The 19,006-nt window shown below is 39.4% G+C and overlaps 1 protein-coding gene across 6 annotated transcripts in view; it reads right to left on the bottom strand.

Moving 5' to 3' along the window:
• The window catches only part of LOC138935055 (uncharacterized), a 96,153-nt gene that overhangs the window by 65,819 nt on the left and 11,328 nt on the right, over window positions 1–19,006 (bottom strand). For 3 of the 6 annotated variants that reach the window (XM_070299346.1, XM_070299345.1, XM_070299344.1), the window contains exon 1: window positions 1,039–3,108. The exons of 2 other annotated variants lie outside the window; for them this stretch is intronic. The gene's annotated coding sequence lies outside the window, so the exon portion shown is untranslated. Of the gene's footprint in view, window positions 1–1,038; window positions 3,109–4,444; window positions 5,789–19,006 lie in introns of those variants that run through there. One more of the 6 variants, XM_070299347.1, reaches the window with a different exon arrangement.

Here is a 19,006-nt window from a genome sequence, read left to right on the forward strand (position 1 = left end):
TATAGCACGGTTAATTGAGGCCGTGGCAAGCCTCTACATCGGCTCAGTTTCGATCCCCGTCTTTTTCACCGAGATCGATCGATATTGATGAGCAGCGCGCATGAAACTTTCACAGAAGCGAAGCTTCCTCGACGTCGCAACGAAACGCGAAGCGGAAACGAGGAACAAAGGTGCGTGAAATTAGTAGAAAAGAACTCTCGCGATACTCGGAGAGTATCGATACTTGGCGAAAAGCGGCGGCCGCTAATAATGCCTGCTATTCATGCCCTCGTCCCCGTTGCGTTTCCTCTGAACTTAAAGACCGGGCCGCGCGAGTCAGAGAGAGAGAAAGATATATATATATAGCTGTCAAAGTGGCAGTTTTTCCAGCAACCACGAGTGTGCAATGCATTCACGCATCGCCCTCGTCACACTTTCAACGAATGATAGTACGCGTGTGCGCATATATGTACATACTAGATAAAGAAAAAAGAAGGCAAAGAAATATATAAAGATGAAGACGAAAAGAAAGAACAAGTTTTTATTGTATTCTATAAAGAACTTGTCACATATAACAGGAAGTAATATATAATAAAAATAAAACACACATAAAGACGTGCGTGGTAAGATAAGATAAGACTATCGAGACCAAGTAGTGTATGCATCAGCATACGAGAAAGCGAGAGCGGTGCGAAAAGTCTGACGGAAGATAAAGAGAGAAAGAGCAAATTTATTTTTATGCCCCGGGATCAAATCCCCTACGGACGATAGCAATAATCATTGTACGAAACCGATATATAAATCTATAACCAATAACAAAACCAATAATAATGCTAGGAAAAAGAAAACCATAAAATTAAAGCAAAAATCTAAAACAGCGATAAGGTAGAGAGACGAAGACAAAGACGATCCCGAGACGAAAGTGAATCCCAAGAATGAAAACAGAGAGGAAAAAAAAGGAAAAGTAAAAGTCGACACAGAGATGTAGGAACGAGAGATACACGAGACGATTGCGAGCAAAGGGCACGTGCAATTGAAGGGAGCGAGAGAAGGGCGAACCTCTCTTGTCGGCAACGCGCCCTGCCGCGAGACGCCTCGCCTCGACGCGGCGCGGCGCGGCGCGGAGCGGAGCGGAGCGAATCGGAGCGGATCGGAGCGGCGTGTATGATCTCTCGGATTACGCGCGGTGGGTTCGTTCCGTCGCGCAGCACGAACGGACGGACGGACGGACAGACAGAACGAGAGAGAGAGTCACGGGGTACGCGTAGAGCCTAGGCACGATACTGAGGACCTCTGCGAACCGCGGCGGCTCGACGGTGCTTTCCTCAAGAGGGAGAAGAGGCGCGGGAGAAGGCGCGATACGTAGGAGAGGGGATCCGGTCGGGCCGCCGGGGGTGAGACGGAAGGGATCGGAGGATAGAGGCAGGGGGCAGAGAATTCTCTCTGTTATAGATTAAAATTTTTTACGGGGAAGATATTGATTGTTGCTTTTTATTAATGTAACATTAAAGTGGTGCCCGCGGCGGTGGGGGCAATCGCGCCCCGCTGTGCGCGTCCGACGGTGGTGGGGCCCCCCCCTCGACCACGGACGAAGTGGGGTGATCGAGTGGGGATGACGAAGAGGACATGGAGGGGCGGAAAAGGGGGAGATATACGGAGACGCGCAACGACGAGAGCGAGAGGAAGTAAGAACCGACGTGCGCTCCACGAAACGGCGGCGATAGGGGGACATAGAGAGAAGAAGATCTGGGCGGGGGTGAGAAGACAACGAGGGGCGAAGGGAAAGAGAAAAGGGGCACGGGAGAGTGATTCGCGAGGCGCGTCGACGGTGGAGGGGACGAGCGGAAGGGCTCGAAGCGGCGGAAATAGTGCCATAAATACGAACATTTTTCGCAGCGTCTTGCAGCCCTGTTTTGACAATCATCCCCTCCAACGGAACTCGCGTGCCCTCTCCGTCATGCGATTCCTACCAGGCGAACTCCCCTCGGAACCCCTCACGTTCCTCCTCGCCCTACCCGGCTCGCGTTTCTTCCGTCCGGAGCTCCGTCCCCCTTTGTACGCCTCTCATCCTCCGGATCTTAAATACATAGATACACTTACGCACACGCGGATGAACGAGCAGCCCCACACGGAGTCGCGAGTCTCACACCCTCCTCTTTGCCTCACCTAGCGAGCACTACTACCCCGCGAACGAAACTCTCCCCTTCCTCCTCTCTCCCCACTCCTCAACCTTATATATCCTCAGCCTATTCTTCTACTCGCTTTGACATTTTTCGCGAGTTAAGGCCCGCTCGAACTTTGCGGAAATCCATCTTGCGCTGACTCGCTGCACCCCACACCCTCTCTTTCCTTCTCCTTGTCTCCTTGCCCCTCCAAAGCCGAGCCGCTTTTTTGTCCTTTTTTTTTCGATTCTTTGCGTCTCGTTTTTTTTTTTTTTTTTTTTTTTTTTTTTTTTCAAGATGGTAGAGGGGTCGACGGGATGGATCGATGCTTCTTTTCGAGACAGCAACGACGACGAATAGAGGAGACAAAACGAAGTTTCCCCCATCGCGAGCGAACCTCTTTAATTGCCGATTTACTAGAGCGACACAACGACGTTTACATCGATGTAACACGTCGACGCGTATCGCGTACGTACAAACAGTAATTGAGAGTCGCAGAGAGAGATTGCGAAAGGGAAAATGATTAATGAACGACGTGATCGGATCAGAGGTGAGATTAACCGAGGGAAAACGCTAATACGAGTTCATTGCTCGCTCGATTACGTATATGACACTATATGCACAAACGTATATAACTGGTACATACGTGTATATATAATGTACGCCAATCTTCATAATCTTTCGCTCTGTCGCGTTGTCAGTACATTCTCTGATCTTTATGAGCGTACAATTCCGTTGAAATCATTCAAGAGGTACAACCATTGAAGACTCGCACATTTCTTTCCACGACGAGGTCGGAAAATCTTGCTTCATCATTACTTTTGCGCAACAGTCTTCTCGTTTAAAAAAAAAAAAAACGGAGCAATTGAGACACTTTCATTTTATAAGAGCGCATTTCAAATCGAACGTATCTTTAACTCTTTGTACATTGATGAGACAAATTCCACGCAGTTTCTATTAATAATAATAATAATAATAATAATAATAATAATAATAATAATAAAAGAAACCGCGTTTTATCTACTGTTGATTCTAGAATTTCCCAAGAGAAAACTCGCATGTCCCTTCGCACGTCCCTCGAAGATGAAAACCATTCTTTCCAAATAGCGCACAGAAAATATTGACTTCTTAAACACGCTCCTAACACTGCGAGCTTAAAACGTTCTTCCAGGAAACAAAAAAAAAAAAATGCTAAATCGTCAAATTTTATTTTTCTTCGGCACGTGTAAAGGATTGACGATAGAAAATTCAAAGAGTACAAAGAATGAGTCACGTCGCTCTTACCACACACGTTCGAAGAAAATATTATTTTTTAAAGAAACGTCACGCGCACGATATATACACACGTATTACAGCGCTTGCTATCGCTAATCAAGAATTCGCAAAAACGTCCCGCCGCGCTCTCCCATATTTTCTCGCCTCTTTTAAAGGGTCAATTCGCGTTATTTCCGCGTCGTTCCACCGTTCTGCTTAACGGAAGTTCGGAAAACGGAGGAAGCCACTCTTCAGGATACGCGCTCGACTAGGTTGCATTTCGGCACCACCGACTCCACCCGTCACGAAGTTGAAGCCCTACAGAGGAAAAAGGATGGAAGGAAATTCGACTGCACCATCCGTGCAATCGTCATGCAACGATCGATTCCGGATTGATTTTATCGCCTACCCATCTGTTGAGAGATTGCGGATGCTAACTGATACATATCCTACTTTATATTTGTTGAAAATAAATTGTTTATATAGCAACGATTGACTTGATATTATTTAAAAAATTTCAACATCTTCGTTAAAAATATTAATCTTGAAATTAACGGTATGTTTAATAACGCCATTTAAAAATACTAATTTTTTTCTTCTTGAATTCACCAATCTTTAATGCTTTCTTTCGTGATATATATATCTAGTGTAATTTTTTGAATATATTTTTTGAGAAATTATATTTTATTTCATTATCTCTCTCTCTCTCTCTCTACCTAAGACTTGAAGATTTCATTTGGCAAACTATTTTATATCAAGTATTAAAATAACATTATCAGAAATTTTTATTGATTAGTGCAATTTTATTACTACATTTTGCACGCATAGATTTTCTCTCTGCATTGCATTATATAATACATAATCATTCTTTAAATCTATAAATCTATTCATTTTAATCGCAATTTTAATATTCAATGAGTCGATCGACTGTGAAGGATACTTGAGCGAAAAATACAACCAAATAAAAAACAAATAGACTTTATCAGAATCTCGGAAAGATCACACATGGTTATAGCGTAAAACACTTCAATACAGGCATTGCAACTTACGGCAACTTCACTAATCCGTAAACGATACTTTTAAGCATGACGTGGCGCTTGTTGAAGTGCGTGGATGCTATTCCTCGTGACGAAATGACGTCATCGTCTTCCTCTCCGTTTTGACTGGCTCGGATCGGCGTTACCGAACACGTTATCTTATCGCGTTACGAAAAGGAATTTTGATTACGAGGTAGGTAGGTTGGACCTTCCTTTTGACTGCTGCGATGCGATTGGTTGATCTTTTTTTTCGATATGCCTCGATCCAGGAATCGAGAAAGTAAGGCCCATAATCAAAGTCCGTTTTTACATTATTTTAAGTATGGTCCTAAGATGCTATGCGGCCATTTCTTTGACCGAATAGAATTTTAAGATCACACTTACGATCTTGAATATAAGAACGGACTGTGAATATGAATCTAAAGCAACGAACAAACTGAGCAGAAAAAGACAGATCGGCGCGGAAAGAAAGGCAAGAGGCAGAGGCAAAGGCAGATTTATTAAAAACGGAAAGGATGAGTCGCATCGACCGTTTTCTAGTGCATTCTTGCTGTTCACGTTCCTCGGAGATTTCAGTCGAGCCTCGGAAGAATACTCTTTGAGAAATGCGATTTTTAATTTCTGAAGTTAAATACCTCGCTTGATAAGTTTCAGTTAGATCATATAAAAAGAATCGTTGTAACATTAAAAATGACGCAAGATAGTTCACAATTTCCGAAGCTTATTTCAAATATTAATCATATCTAAATAAAGGTTTACATGTTCGTCGGATTTGATTCATCAAATCATTTAAAATCCTTAAGTATATTAACAATCTTAAAAGTAACGCATAGTGCTTTTTTAATTTTCAATTCAGTCAATTCTCGTATTAATCAATCCCATTGTTAAATTTTTATCGAGGAGAAATCAATTTGAAAATTAATGTTTCAAGCGCATCTCGTGAAGCAGTATTCCCTCCTCTCTTCCCTCTTACAACGTGCATCGTGTCGTTTATGAATTCACCTTCCTGTCATTTGTCCTTCCCCACTTGGGCTCGGCGCGGTGAAGCTAGGTTTAATTCTCAAAGAGCGATAGCAATTTCCCGAAGAGGAAAAGGAGCGGAGACATGCGCACGCTCTAGTCGCACTCGATCGATGCGTCATAAGCGATTAATCTATTTAACCCATCCGCGACGATGTCGTCGTCCATCGGCCGTTTGTACGAAGGAAAGACGAGTAACTACGTTATCGGTTCCCCTTTTTAAAACGGGAATAATCGGGACGACCAGACTTTTCCATTATAAAAGCGCAATACCAACGTATTTTAATATAACGAAAACTTTTGTTTAATCTAAAAACTATTTCGGATACAAAGTGCGTCAACAATATATCTTATATAAAATCAAATTTACAATTTATATATATATATTCAAGTTTAATTGTACAAAAATTCTGGTAATTTTCAAATTTCAAATTTTTCAAAGAGTGAATGATTCTTTACTCTTTATACACGATGATGAGAAATACTTAATAGGAGAAACGGAGAAATATGTGTATAACTATAACGCGTTATATTTTCAATGAATACGAGAGCGTATATGCCAGTCTCATGTAACGTTTAAACTTATAAGCTAGGAATTACGTCATCGGTGTCACGTCTCTAAACTTCCGAGTTTATTTGAGATAATTCTCAATCGGATTTTAACAAAGTCATTTGAGCTTTTGTCGGCGTGCAATAGATATAACAATACACTGGAAAAAAGAGATGTTATTTACGCAACACGTTCGAAAAAAAAAAAGGGAAAAGAAAGTACGTCTGAAATATTGCTAAAGATTATATGTTGGATTTATATTCTTACTGTAATATGCTAAATTAATGAAATCCATCAAAGTATTTACAAACTAATTACAACATTTTAATAATCTTTTGAATTTAAAGAAGCTTATTAATACTTATTCTACAATTTAATTTTAGTTCCAAATTTTCTTATTCTTTCTTAAATATCTTTAAATCTCCTAAAAATCTCTCTCAAATTACTTATTTAACATGTTACATACACATTTCTTTATCTTATCGATTAATTTTATTTCTTATCTATTGATTTATTTTTCTAAAATTTTAACTATTTAATATCAAGCATTGTCACAAGTCTTCTATAAAATTTCTGTTGGAAAAATGAATGGACTCTGGAATCATCTCGAGATGTCATAAAAATTAAGATCAACGAGACCACCACTCGTCTTACGCGATCTTGGCCACGAAAGGGTTAAGGGCATACGTGAGCACGTGGCCCTCGAAAGCGGCGTGCGCGCGACGAATTAGTGAAGGGCGATTATGCGGCATGCCGCTTCCCACGCTCAACGTGTACTTCGTGTTCGGTTTACATATCGCGCAATGCCCGTGCACGACAGAAAGAGATAAATAGATAGATAGATAGTGAGAGAAAGAGAGAGAGAGAACGAGAGTAAACGCGTGTGTCGGGTCCGCTGGAAAGAGCGGATGGGCTGGCAGGCAGGACGAGCAGGCAGGTGGAAAAAAAAAAAGAGAAAAATGAATCATGTCGCTGTTCTCTGGCCTTCCGGCGTACATATATCGCGTATATGTCCGAGCTGCCAAAAGAGCCGCTAGCTCGCGCGATGAATGGTTTTTCTGGCGCACGTTGCAAGCAAATGCTTCTCCACGTGTGCGCGCGCGCGTAGAGAAGTCACGGTAGAGTAGTAACATAGTATGTTATACACAGCGATTTAATTGCTTTCAGCCGTAGCACAATGTTATCGCCGTGACGGTTTACTTTTGCCTGTCGGACGATTTGTATCGTTTTTAATTAGCGGCGCGTGTAACTGACAACAGTCATCGACGGTGGCATATAATATCGCGGGAAAGCGGAATGAAATCCGGCAAACCGCCGTGTCATCGACAAGAAAAAAGAAAGTACTGAATTTAATTCTTGGGATCGTGATCATGCTTGCTTTGCAGATTCATTATTGCAGCTTGATGCTTTTTATATATTTTCATTACGTATATGTTTGCTAGACTAAATTGCAACACGTAAGATCCTCTCCATTTGTGCTCTAATTAGGCTTCTATAATAAAAACTATATAATAATCTTTCAATATTCCTCGTAAAATCATTCGTATATTAATTTTTTAAAGATCAAACAAAAACATATTCTTTACACATCTTACAAAAATCTAAAATAAAAATTTATATATACGATATCAAACATTATTCCATTATTAACTAGAAACTTTTCAAGCAATTTCAATTTCAAGAGCAAACGATCACACAATAGCCGCATTTTTTTTCCTTTTACGAGGAATTGATTCCTGTTTCAATAAATATTGCATCACTAATTCTCCGTTGTCTCTAGGTTCTGTTTCTATAGCGCTTCAAAAAGAATCGCTCGATACATATCAACGTCCGTACGAGAGGCCGCGATAAAGAAAAAAAGGAGAGCAGAAAATCTCGTATCGGCGACTCGAGCCGACGACAATCGCGAAATCAATTCGCATTATTCGCGTTTAAAAGTATGTAACCGTCTAGTGACGTCAGCGACGATGGAAGGACAGATAGAGAGAGAAAGAGGGATAGAGAGAGAGAGATAGAGAGAGGGGGGGGGCGGAAGAGAGCGGTAGGCGTGTGTAAAGGGGTGTCGAGCGGAGGCAAGTGGCCCCGTCTGCCTCGTCGATGCTCTCAAACAATCCCTTTCCACCACCGTCGCGTTCGCTTATACCACCACTACCATACACGGCCACCTCTCTCGCCGGGGTGCTCTCCACCATCGACTGCCGTCTCCTCTTCCTTCGTCGAGACACCCTCCCTTACTCCGTTTCGCGAGAGCCCACCACCTCTTCATCATTTCTCCCGCCCGCGCATCCCCGCCGTATATACACGTCCGTTGTATCGTCGACAGCAACCGTGCTTGGCAACTCGCTTCTCTATCCCTGCTTCTTGCGATCGCAAACGCGCAAACTATGACTTTTTGCATTATTCTACACGACTGGATATAGGGTTGAGAAATTTTCCGACAAAATAGCTGTAGAAAAGTATACAAAAAAAGGAAGAGTAAGGGAGTTTAATAAGACGGCGTCTTCTATATATCAAAGGTTCAATAATAAAATTTTTAAAGCGCGATATAGGAAGCCGATGAAATTACGAATCGACTATGATTACGTGACTCTTATCTTACGTTGTTTTTCTTTTATGCGACACATATCTTATCGAACTAAAATACTTTTCTGTTTTATTACTGTACAAAATTTTATTAGATTTATTATTTATAATTAAAATTATCAAGCTGATTAAACTGTAACTAATTGTAACTTCCTACTTTATGACTGGAAGGAAACGATATACACGTAATTTATAACATGCTATTTCGCGATACTCGGGATATATATATATATATATATATATCCGCTATCGCGCAAAGTCAAATTGACCTTATACAAAATTCGTCTAGGTCGACCTTCGACGATCACGACTGCGCTATTTCTCAGATATCCTTCGGTTCATTAAATTTTACAGACGCGTCGTCGCCGCCGAGCGAGAACGTCTTTGAATTCTCGAGAGAGTCGATAAGAGAGCGAGGAGAATCGACTTCTTACCTTCGATAACGCGAATTATCGTCGGCTCGCTCATGTGTCCGTGAATTATTAACGAACGTACTTGGGCACACACGTTGATCACGAGTGTTAATGGCGATATTCTCGAAACGTAACACGTTGGACGAACTGATCAGGCGGGCGGACATGTATTCTTGATAAAGCGAACGAGCACCCGGCTTGCCCGGCACAGCCACTTTATCAGCGGTTTTATATGATATTAGCTTGCGGCGAAAGGCTTTTTGTCGCTTTTTCATTTAACGTCGTTTTAAATTTGCGATATTAATTTGTGCCATTGATCGCAACCGGGTGTACATTCAACGCGTGTAAATATAAACTCGAACATCGTGCATTTCTTTTGTAACTTCCGGCGACCGTTTTAATTGCACGTAATGTGGAAAATGAATACCGACATGTATCTCTCTGAGCTATACGTTTTATACATTAAAAATGAAAGACGCGGAAAACAGATTAATACAATATTGAGGAAGCGAAATTAATATAGCATTTCAGGGAATGGGAAATACAGTAATGTGCCCGATTTCAAGAAAAATTAATACATTTACGGATTACGAACATTTTTATAATTATAAAAGATATCGATTACATGCTTTTGATATATTAAAAGATAATGCGAGTAAAATTATTTATAATCATATTACACGGTTCATATATTTTTACAATAACATATTTTGAGGAGAGGGTGGAAGCTTCGGAAATTCCATGGGATAGATACATTTCTCAGTTACATTTCACGGAGCGACCGATGGAGGGAGAATTATTGCATAAGCTGGCGTAGACGTTGCGCTTTTACGTAAATCTTACGGGCTTTTCTATCGTCGTCGATGAGCACGGCGAGCCGGCATTGGTTCAATGGGAGAAGTTTCGCGCTTTTAGCGAGCCAATTCGCGACGATCGTGGACGGGAAGAGGACCTGTGGAAAAGGGGGTGGGTTCGATAGGAACGGGCGAAAAACGACGAATAATAAAAGTAAAGTAAAAAGAATAAGTAATAAAATGTAATATTGCCGAGAAAAGAGAATAACTGCACGAAGCAACCAATCAGACGACAAATGCGAGCGAACATAAACGAGTATCTGTTCCTAATATGCGGTTTGTATTCGATATATATATATATATATATATATATATATATATATATATATATATATATATATCGGTGTACGTAAAGTTAAATAAAATATCGAAGCATCGAGAAATATATTGAAACATCCGTGAAATAGCAAGTCAATTATTGTACATTTAAGAATTGGTTTTTCTATAAATCATTTCCTACGGATATTAAATTTATTCATTAATTATATCTTATATTAAATATAAACTTCAAAATTCTATCTTGACGAATGGAATTCCTCTCTTACGAAATATCAATGATAAAAAATTGACAAAAATCTATATTTTTTTTTTTTTTTTTTTAAATATCCTTGTGAGAAGTTGCAAGATGTTGCAAAACTTCATTTATTATTCTTCCTTTATATTAAAGTCTTGTGTCAGTTGAGAAAAAGTAGTCGCATCAAAATATTGCAAAGAATAAATTATTTATACAGAGGAAACAGCGATCTCGGGATTGGCACCGATGTCGTTTAAGAAAAACGCGCGGTCTCTCGCGAGTGGAAAAAGTATGTCGTTGGAAACATGGTCGCCCCGGTTTTGACCGCGCGCACAACACCCTCGCGGGATAAATTTAAATTCCAAAGTTTCGAGCCGACATACAACCGAATGAACGACAACGCATCCCGACGAATCCCTCATTCGATGCGTTGACGTCACACGACCGGCGAAATTGATTTTTCGACAACGAAGGGGGACACGCGGGGGGGAACTCTCTCGCGTTCGCCAAAAAGTGCAGATCCTGAATATTTTAATGGACAGCTCTCGGGACGCGCAGTCGATATCCCGGGAATATCTATATCGGCCCCGGCATCATGTGCCTTAATTAAAACGCTTACGCGTTATATTTTGGAGATGAAGCTCGTGCGCGCGTTTCGACACAGATCGGAAACTACAATATATACACAGTGACGTAATTAAAGAGTTTATGGAATGGTGAAACATGTATCGCCAAGGATAAAAAAAAAAAGAAAGAAAGAAATCTCGAGATTGGAAACAGAAAAAGAAAAGTAAAAATATAAAATAATAATAGAATAAAGGAATAAAAAAATTAACAATTTATCCTGAAAGAGAATAATAATTTATTCTGATATAGGATTGAAAGTTACATTGTGAATATTAATATAATTTGAAAGAAGAAAAATGAAGAGAAAGAAACGAGAAAAGAAAATGAATACGCACAAAATGAAACGAAAATAAGGAGAGAGAAAACTAAGGAAAAACAAAAAAAGATAAGTAAGAATATATTATACACTGAATCTGACATTTGCCATAATTACGGCACTAAATTATATCAGCAGCAATTTATATCGTGCTTCATTTTCTTTAACGTACGCACATGTATCTTGTCATATGTCATCATTAACACATTATTATAAATTGCTCGGTAGAATTGAAGAGCAAAATTAACGTCGTGCGGAAAATGAAAAATAATATTCCTACATCTTCCGCGAAGAGACATCTTTTTCGAAATGTTATTTACATCTGCATACACCCAGTACACAAATGAATCCGCCACACTCGCTCGCGTTAAATTGAGTCGCGCGATGATCCATCCGAAAGAGCATTTCGCTGAGAGCGGGCCGAGAGATCGACAGGTGCTCTCTCTCTCTCTCTCTCTCTCTCTCTCCCTATCTATCTCTATCTCTATCTCTATCTCTCGCCGGTTCCAGAGAATTCGCGCGTGCATGGCGCGTCCCGCGAGAATTAATTTCAATCGGAGCCACGCGCCAGATATCGCGCGATCGAATGGTACGATATGATACAAGAGGCATTCGGCGATTATTCTCCCTACGGTGACTGTCGCATGATTTTCCGGACTATAATCCTGATCCTTTAAAAAATGCAGTTACATCTGTACACGGTGTCCAATAAATCGTAATAAACCGGCAAGGACATAATTACTTCGTAAGAAAAAAACAAGTAAAGGATATAAAATAAATTATTTCGGTTGATTGTGTAATATTAAAAAAAAAAATATATATATATATATATATATATAGTTTATGTGGTTGAACAATAGTTTGCATTTAAATTCTGCGACATTATAAGAATCAGTCAAATTTCGAAATCATCCGTGAAGAATGAGCAATCGTATTGAAGTATATTTGAAGAACTTGTAGCCATGTAAAAGAGTAAAAGACCGCAGGAAATAGCGCGTGAAAAATATCAGGGAAATTTATTTTTTATATTAAGTAACTAATTACGGATGGTCACGATCGTCGTGACCTACTTTGCAAAAATATAGAGGTGTTGCATAGAAGTATTCTATGTTATTTTAGTTCGCTCTCTTATATTCAGTAAGATAAAACACTGTTCTCCATCGAAAATAATATCACCCTTTAAAAATTACACACAAGGATTCGTGATACAAATGAATGAGCCATTTGTTTACAAAGTGATGAAATGAATCAAACTTTGAAAAATGACGAACTTAAAACGAGATGGTATCTACTTTAATGCAATTTTCGAAATCCCATCTAATTCGGCTAAACTTAATCTCTCTCTATCACTTTCAACGAGCTCAAATATTAACACCGCGGTATTTCTGGTCCGCGATCTCTTTCAAGCTCCTCGCTAGAATTACGCGCGCGACACTGAGCACAATTTTACGATTGACCGAGAAATTCTTCTCCGCTAGAAAACGTAATTAACAGAGTTAATCGTACGACTTGATGAGCTTTCGCGTAGGAAGTCGATTCGTTGCAACAAAATCGCGTTTTTCATATCGTTGATCGCTGATAATTCCCCCTTTCGGCGCGTTTGGAAAGATATCACACGAGTCAGTCGTTCCTACGAATCGAATGAGTTTCCAGGCTGGCAAGATATAGCGAATCGAGGAAAAAAGTTTCGCACCGATCGATAATCTGACGGCAACAACGACTCAGCTTAGCTCTCGATATATACTACGACGCAGAAAAGACCTTCTCTTTTTTTTCGTTTTATATACGTTATTAAATCGTTACTCTCCTTCGCCCCGAAGTGCTACAAAATATCAAACTTTTTTTCATTGTTATTAAAAATGTGAAAACGAAAATTCAATTTAAACATTAATATGCAAATGAAAATCTATCGATGAAGTTAATTAAAAATTAAATTTGAGAGAGTTGCAGGAAAATGTAAAGTTAATTTTCCTTCAAATTTTTTTTAATAACTGTTTTTCTAGAAGTGTATAAAATATAAATAAAAATTAAAAATGGTAAACATGTTCAAGCAACGCGTAATCAAACGATATATTAAAACTTAATTTTCTTGAATGTTGCGGAGAGGGTGGAAGATGCTACACTTTTACATAGATAAGAATTTGTCATTTCAATAAATTTCACAAAAGGTTAGTGTAGGAAACCTTACATTTTTCATTGCTTACAAGTCACTAATAGTGTCTTAATATTTCAGTTAAATTTAATTAAATATTGCCTTCAAATTGCATGAAGAATTCGAGCATTATAATTAATTTAGATGCTTCCAGAGGACACATCTTATATTAATTTAAAATATCTCAACGGGCGCGGAAACGTGACCGAATTAAGCTTTAGTTAATTACACCGAAGTCTAGGTCGTTTATTAGTAATTGGAACGCTCGTGCGATCTCCCGCCATCGTGGTATAATCGCAGATTTACGACGCAATCTTCGCTCCGAGAAACGGTGAATCTTCCGCTCATATGGAACGCATACGTGTGCAATTAGTGGCAATTAGAAACCACGAATTAACTTTGTTCCGAATCGCGGAGATTTCGAGAGATCTCTCTCGTATATTCCGGACCGTGCGACAATACCTCTTAGATCGCGTCGTATAATGAGTACTGTAATCGAAGTCACATAATCTAAATCTTCATTCCCACAACTTGGTTGGTTTGCGAAGATGTTCCAGATGACATTAGAAATACCGTAACATTGTCCGTCTAATTTATATATCTTTTTACTAGCGTTAGAGATAGGGTAGATAGATAACACTTCCTTTTTATGCCGATCTATTCAGCAAAAGAAAAATGTTAATTAAATACGAATAGTATGGACATATAACATTTTAAGGTCAGAAATAAAAATTGCTTTCTAAAGATAAACACATTTATGTGTTTCATATATATATATATATATATATATATATATATATATATATATATATATATATATGTGTGTGTGTAATATATAATATTTTTTTAGGCGTATCCTTTAAAATTATCTCTCTTAAGATTAATTATGCTGATCATATAAATTATGACACTATATAATTATTACATTGATTGGTATGATAATGCCATGCATAATTTCATGATGTATTATTTACCATGGAACAAAATTATATAAATGTGAATATTTAATATTTATATATTAGTTATAAATAAATTTCTCAAATATTATTTTTTCATATTTCGATCATTGTCTAAATCGATGATTCTACATAGTCGAGAAATTAGCCACGTTTCTATTAGACAATTCTCGCGTGGTGCCGTTTTGCTACGTAGCTTTTATGGGCCTTTAATCCTCCGTATACCGTCCACGTCGAGTAGATCGATCGACCGCTATTTGCGTTTTTAATTAACGACATTCCACCGTCGCACGGAGATGGAATATAATTTACGCCGCTTATAGACCGCTTAGGCCTTTTTCCCTGATAGGCATAGAAAGAAAGAGAGAGAGAGAGAGAGAGAGAGAGAGAGAGAGAGAGAGAGAGAGAGAGACCTGGCTTTAATAGCCGTTATTCTTATAAAGATTCTAAAAATAATATAAATCTATCTCGCGCAAAATATCGACAATTCAGAGACAAAAGTTGACAACTGAAAAAAAAATCTATCCAGGATGTTTGACAATTGTTGGCTATAGAAAGTACTGATTTCTTATCAACAACTTCTTTTCTGAAAATCGTTTGACTTTTAATGCTTTATGGTCAAAGTTTTAATCAAAGTATACTTATATATGAACATGTGTGTTGTGTATCGATTAATAGTAACGCATATTATATCGAAGGTAACTACGGCTGTCTGCGTGGCGGGCGCGCGAACTTTTATCGCAATATAATAATCTCAAGTATAATAAGATGAAATTGTTCGCGGAGAAAGAATTACGCTTGCAAATCGACACTCGCCGCGTGACGGGGTAACATTTTCTATTTGCGTCATGGATTTATCAAACCCCCTCTATATACGATCGAACGTACGACTCGAGCTAAAATCTAACGTTTCTCGATCGAGATTAAGTATCTCACGTTCGTGAACACGCGCGCGCATCACACATGCGCATAACACGTATAACGATTTCAAACTTTCTGAAATTATGCCGGTAACTTTCACGCACAATAAATCGACGAGCGTGCGCCTCGGAGATTTCACTCGATTCCATCCCGCGCCGCGATTTTTTGTCGCTCGCTCGCTCGCTCGCTCGCTCATTCCGCTTTTCCGCTTTAGACGAGTTACGCTATAACACTCGGGAGTAATGGCGAGCGTTAGTTTTGTCACCGCCGGTTATTAATCATGAACGGCGGTTTCGTCCGCGGGAGGTATCTCGGTGACCGCGGAATTTTATGCTTTTTTGCGACGAGCGTGGAGGGAGAGAAAGCTGGTGACTCGTGCGAGTTGTGACTTATTACTCTCCTTGTGCGTTTTGAAATTCGATCTACTTGACGTAATTTCATCATATCGTGTATATTTCATGCAATGACGTTTTTGTTAAAAGCTGACAGTAATTTAAGTTAACTATGTAATTTGTCGATAAAATACTATATTAGCTATAAAAATAATTATTATTACGCTTACGCGCATAAAATGCAAATAAGATTGATACCTTCAAAAATATTCCGCTTGATATAATAAAATTTATCTCGAATATTGTATTAAAAGTTGCTTTAATATTCCTCGATAAAAATGTTGCATTCATATACACAGATATTGTTCAATGTTAAGAGAATAAAATGTAGATATTGCAGAAATAACTATTGTCAATTCCTTGTATCTCTTGTCGACTGTCAATCGCTAATTACGCGTTCGACTTCAAGCGTGCTCCTGCACTAATCCGTTATGCGTGAGAAAATCTCCGCTCGACGACGGCGCGTTCCCACAGCAATTTGAGTCTCGCATTTTGCCGGAATAAAATGTAGAAAGCCGTTCGCGAATCGAGACCCAATCGGTTGGTTAACAATACGCGCGACGTGCATTTTACTGTCACGTTGCTCGGTACGGTTAGAAAGTACATTAGCGGCCAATTATCGCGAGCGACAACAATGGCAGAAGACTCGCGCGTTAAAGCACTAATAATATTCCATTGACGAGAGAGATCCGTAAAGATTCTCTCGTTTTTTTTTCCTGCCGCGAGAAACCCACCGCTTCTAAAACGATCGCGTTAAATATGTTCGCTCTTAAAAATGCAATAAAATTTATTTCTCTTCATTAATATTATATTTTTCAAAATAGAATTCCGCGTTTATACGTATTTATTTTGATATTTCTCTCTATCAAAAGCACTCTAGTAATTTTTCAATCGATCGAAATACCAGTCAGGCAGAAATTCTTTCCGACTTTATAAAAAATTTTCTTACATCACTTGGAAAGAATGTTTTAACAAGAAATTTTATATCGATTTCGTCAAAAATATTACTTAACTTTTTCAACGTATTAATCAGATGTTTTATTAAATAAACAATTATTGGGCACACGTTATGTAAATATATTGTCGCAAAAGATGAGAGATTAAATGTTTGTCGCACCTTCGACGCTGCCAATTTAAGAGAAAGTAAAATATTTAAGTTGATTGTCAATTCACCTAACGTTGTCGCGCTTCAAGTTATTTCAAACGAATCTTCATACGCGCGCTCTCGCAATTCCTCAAGACCGTATGCGTCCCAATTATCGATCGCCGCGATCGATTTTATCTCGGCTACTATTCCAAGCACGCGCCGGGATCAGACACACCCTGACCTGCCCGACGTCGTTAGCACGTTTCCAGCTTCCCAACAATAATCGTCGCGCCAACTCGACAGAAATGATAGAGACAAACATTATATGTAACTTACGATACGGACACGTTGACGATAATTTAGTGGCTTTGCCTATATGCGAAGACTCCGAAAACATTTCGTTATACCGGTCCCGCGAAAGGAATGTCGATGACCTTGCTTAATGAATGATGAAATTCCGCGAATATTCGTGAACATTTAGAAATATTAAATTTCCGAGTCAATGTCATATATAGTATATATATAATTAATGAATATTTATACGCTAGAGATTTATATAATTATGTAAAATTATTTCTATAATAGAGAGAAAACAAATTATAGATACAAAAATATTTTTCACAATTTCTCTCTTGTGTAATAGTGCATTTGGAATTACAACCTTCAACCGATATATTATTAAAGTATACAGAAAAAAAAAATTCTCTACATGCGTAAACAACGTCGTTTCTAATCGTTTTATCATATTTACTTCTTTTCTTCTCTCCCTCTCTCTCTTTACATGGTCGCTCGACTTTTATCCTCGCGAAAAAACAAATCCGACACAATGATCGTTAATCCGTAGCTCACGGCGAACACGTTCAAAGTGATATGTGTATATGCAATTTCAACATTGGCAAAAAAATATTTGCGCGGAAAAACACGACCGGCCGTTCAACCGCTCTAAAACGAAGTCAAGCATGGCGGCTCTAAGGAAGTTAGAGCCATTGCTGAGGCATGTCGCTACTCTCGATCATCATCGTATTGATCCCTCTCTTCTCGCTGCTCTATCTCTCTTCCTCTCTCTCTCCTCGTCTCTGCCCCACGAACGCCTCCGCCATTCATTATTCACGATGGACGGCATCAAAACAGCGTTATATCGCGATATATTGCGCGGCCCCCACCAGCCGAGAGTGCAATGTTCCTATAAAGGAATGCCCTGTATAGTTTTCAGCAACCAGAATGTGCAGTCCACGATTGTCCACAAGGGGGACGCGACGATAAATATTTATTATCGCCTGTAAACTCTCGAATAAAATAAATCAAACAGAAATCGATTATTTTCTTCTTAAATGTCAAGATATCAAAAATATGTTCTAATTAGAAGCGATTGAAAGTGAAAAAACTTTTTCATCGCGACTTGCGATTAAATATCTTTTCAAAATTCTAATTTCATAGAGGCTCGGATTCCCAAGATATTTAAATATACTGAAACTTTTTTCCCCGACAGAAGGAACCATCCGCGAATCCGCGAGAAATTTAACGTCATCGTTTCTGAGAGCCTTGCGCGTCTAACATAATCGCGCGTCTCGCGATTCTCGGTCACCGCACCCGCTCATCGCGAATAATGTCAATGTCGGAATATTGACAATAAGCAGCGATTCGTCCGAGGATCTCGGACGTACGTAGGGTTATCGCTATCGGCGGTGCCGAGCGGCTCAAGTCGGGTCGAATCGAGTCGAATCGAGTCGAGTCGAGTCGAGACGAGGTCGTTCGCACCGTGGCAACGACGAGCACAAGCACAAGCACAAGCCGGCATAATATGCCGGCGCAGCCGCGACGAGACGCGACGAGACGAGACGAGACGCGCGGCGCGACGCGGCGCGGCGCGCCTCTCGCAACCGCGTGACTGCGTCAGAGTCGCGGGCTATTGCTCCCCTCCTCTCGTGCGCGGCCCTGATCTCGGACAAGCAACGCGTAACGAGGTACCAAGTGCACCGTAAAACCGAATTTACTAAACTGGTAGCCACCCCGTCGAACCCGCGATTCGGATATCACGTACGGATAATTTTGTCTTGATCGAAAAATATTAGCGATATCGAAGGCTATTTGCAGAGTTACACCTGAGATTTTTCGGCATTTATTATATGTATATGTGATATATTATAAATGTAATATTATATTAAAGTGTTAACACATATATAGATTAT

Source organism: Polyergus mexicanus, unplaced genomic scaffold (assembly GCF_030449975.1).
Source record: "Polyergus mexicanus isolate NDT 795.1 unplaced genomic scaffold, iyPolMexi1.0 SCAF_7, whole genome shotgun sequence".
NCBI classification, from domain to species: domain Eukaryota; kingdom Metazoa; phylum Arthropoda; class Insecta; order Hymenoptera; family Formicidae; genus Polyergus; species Polyergus mexicanus.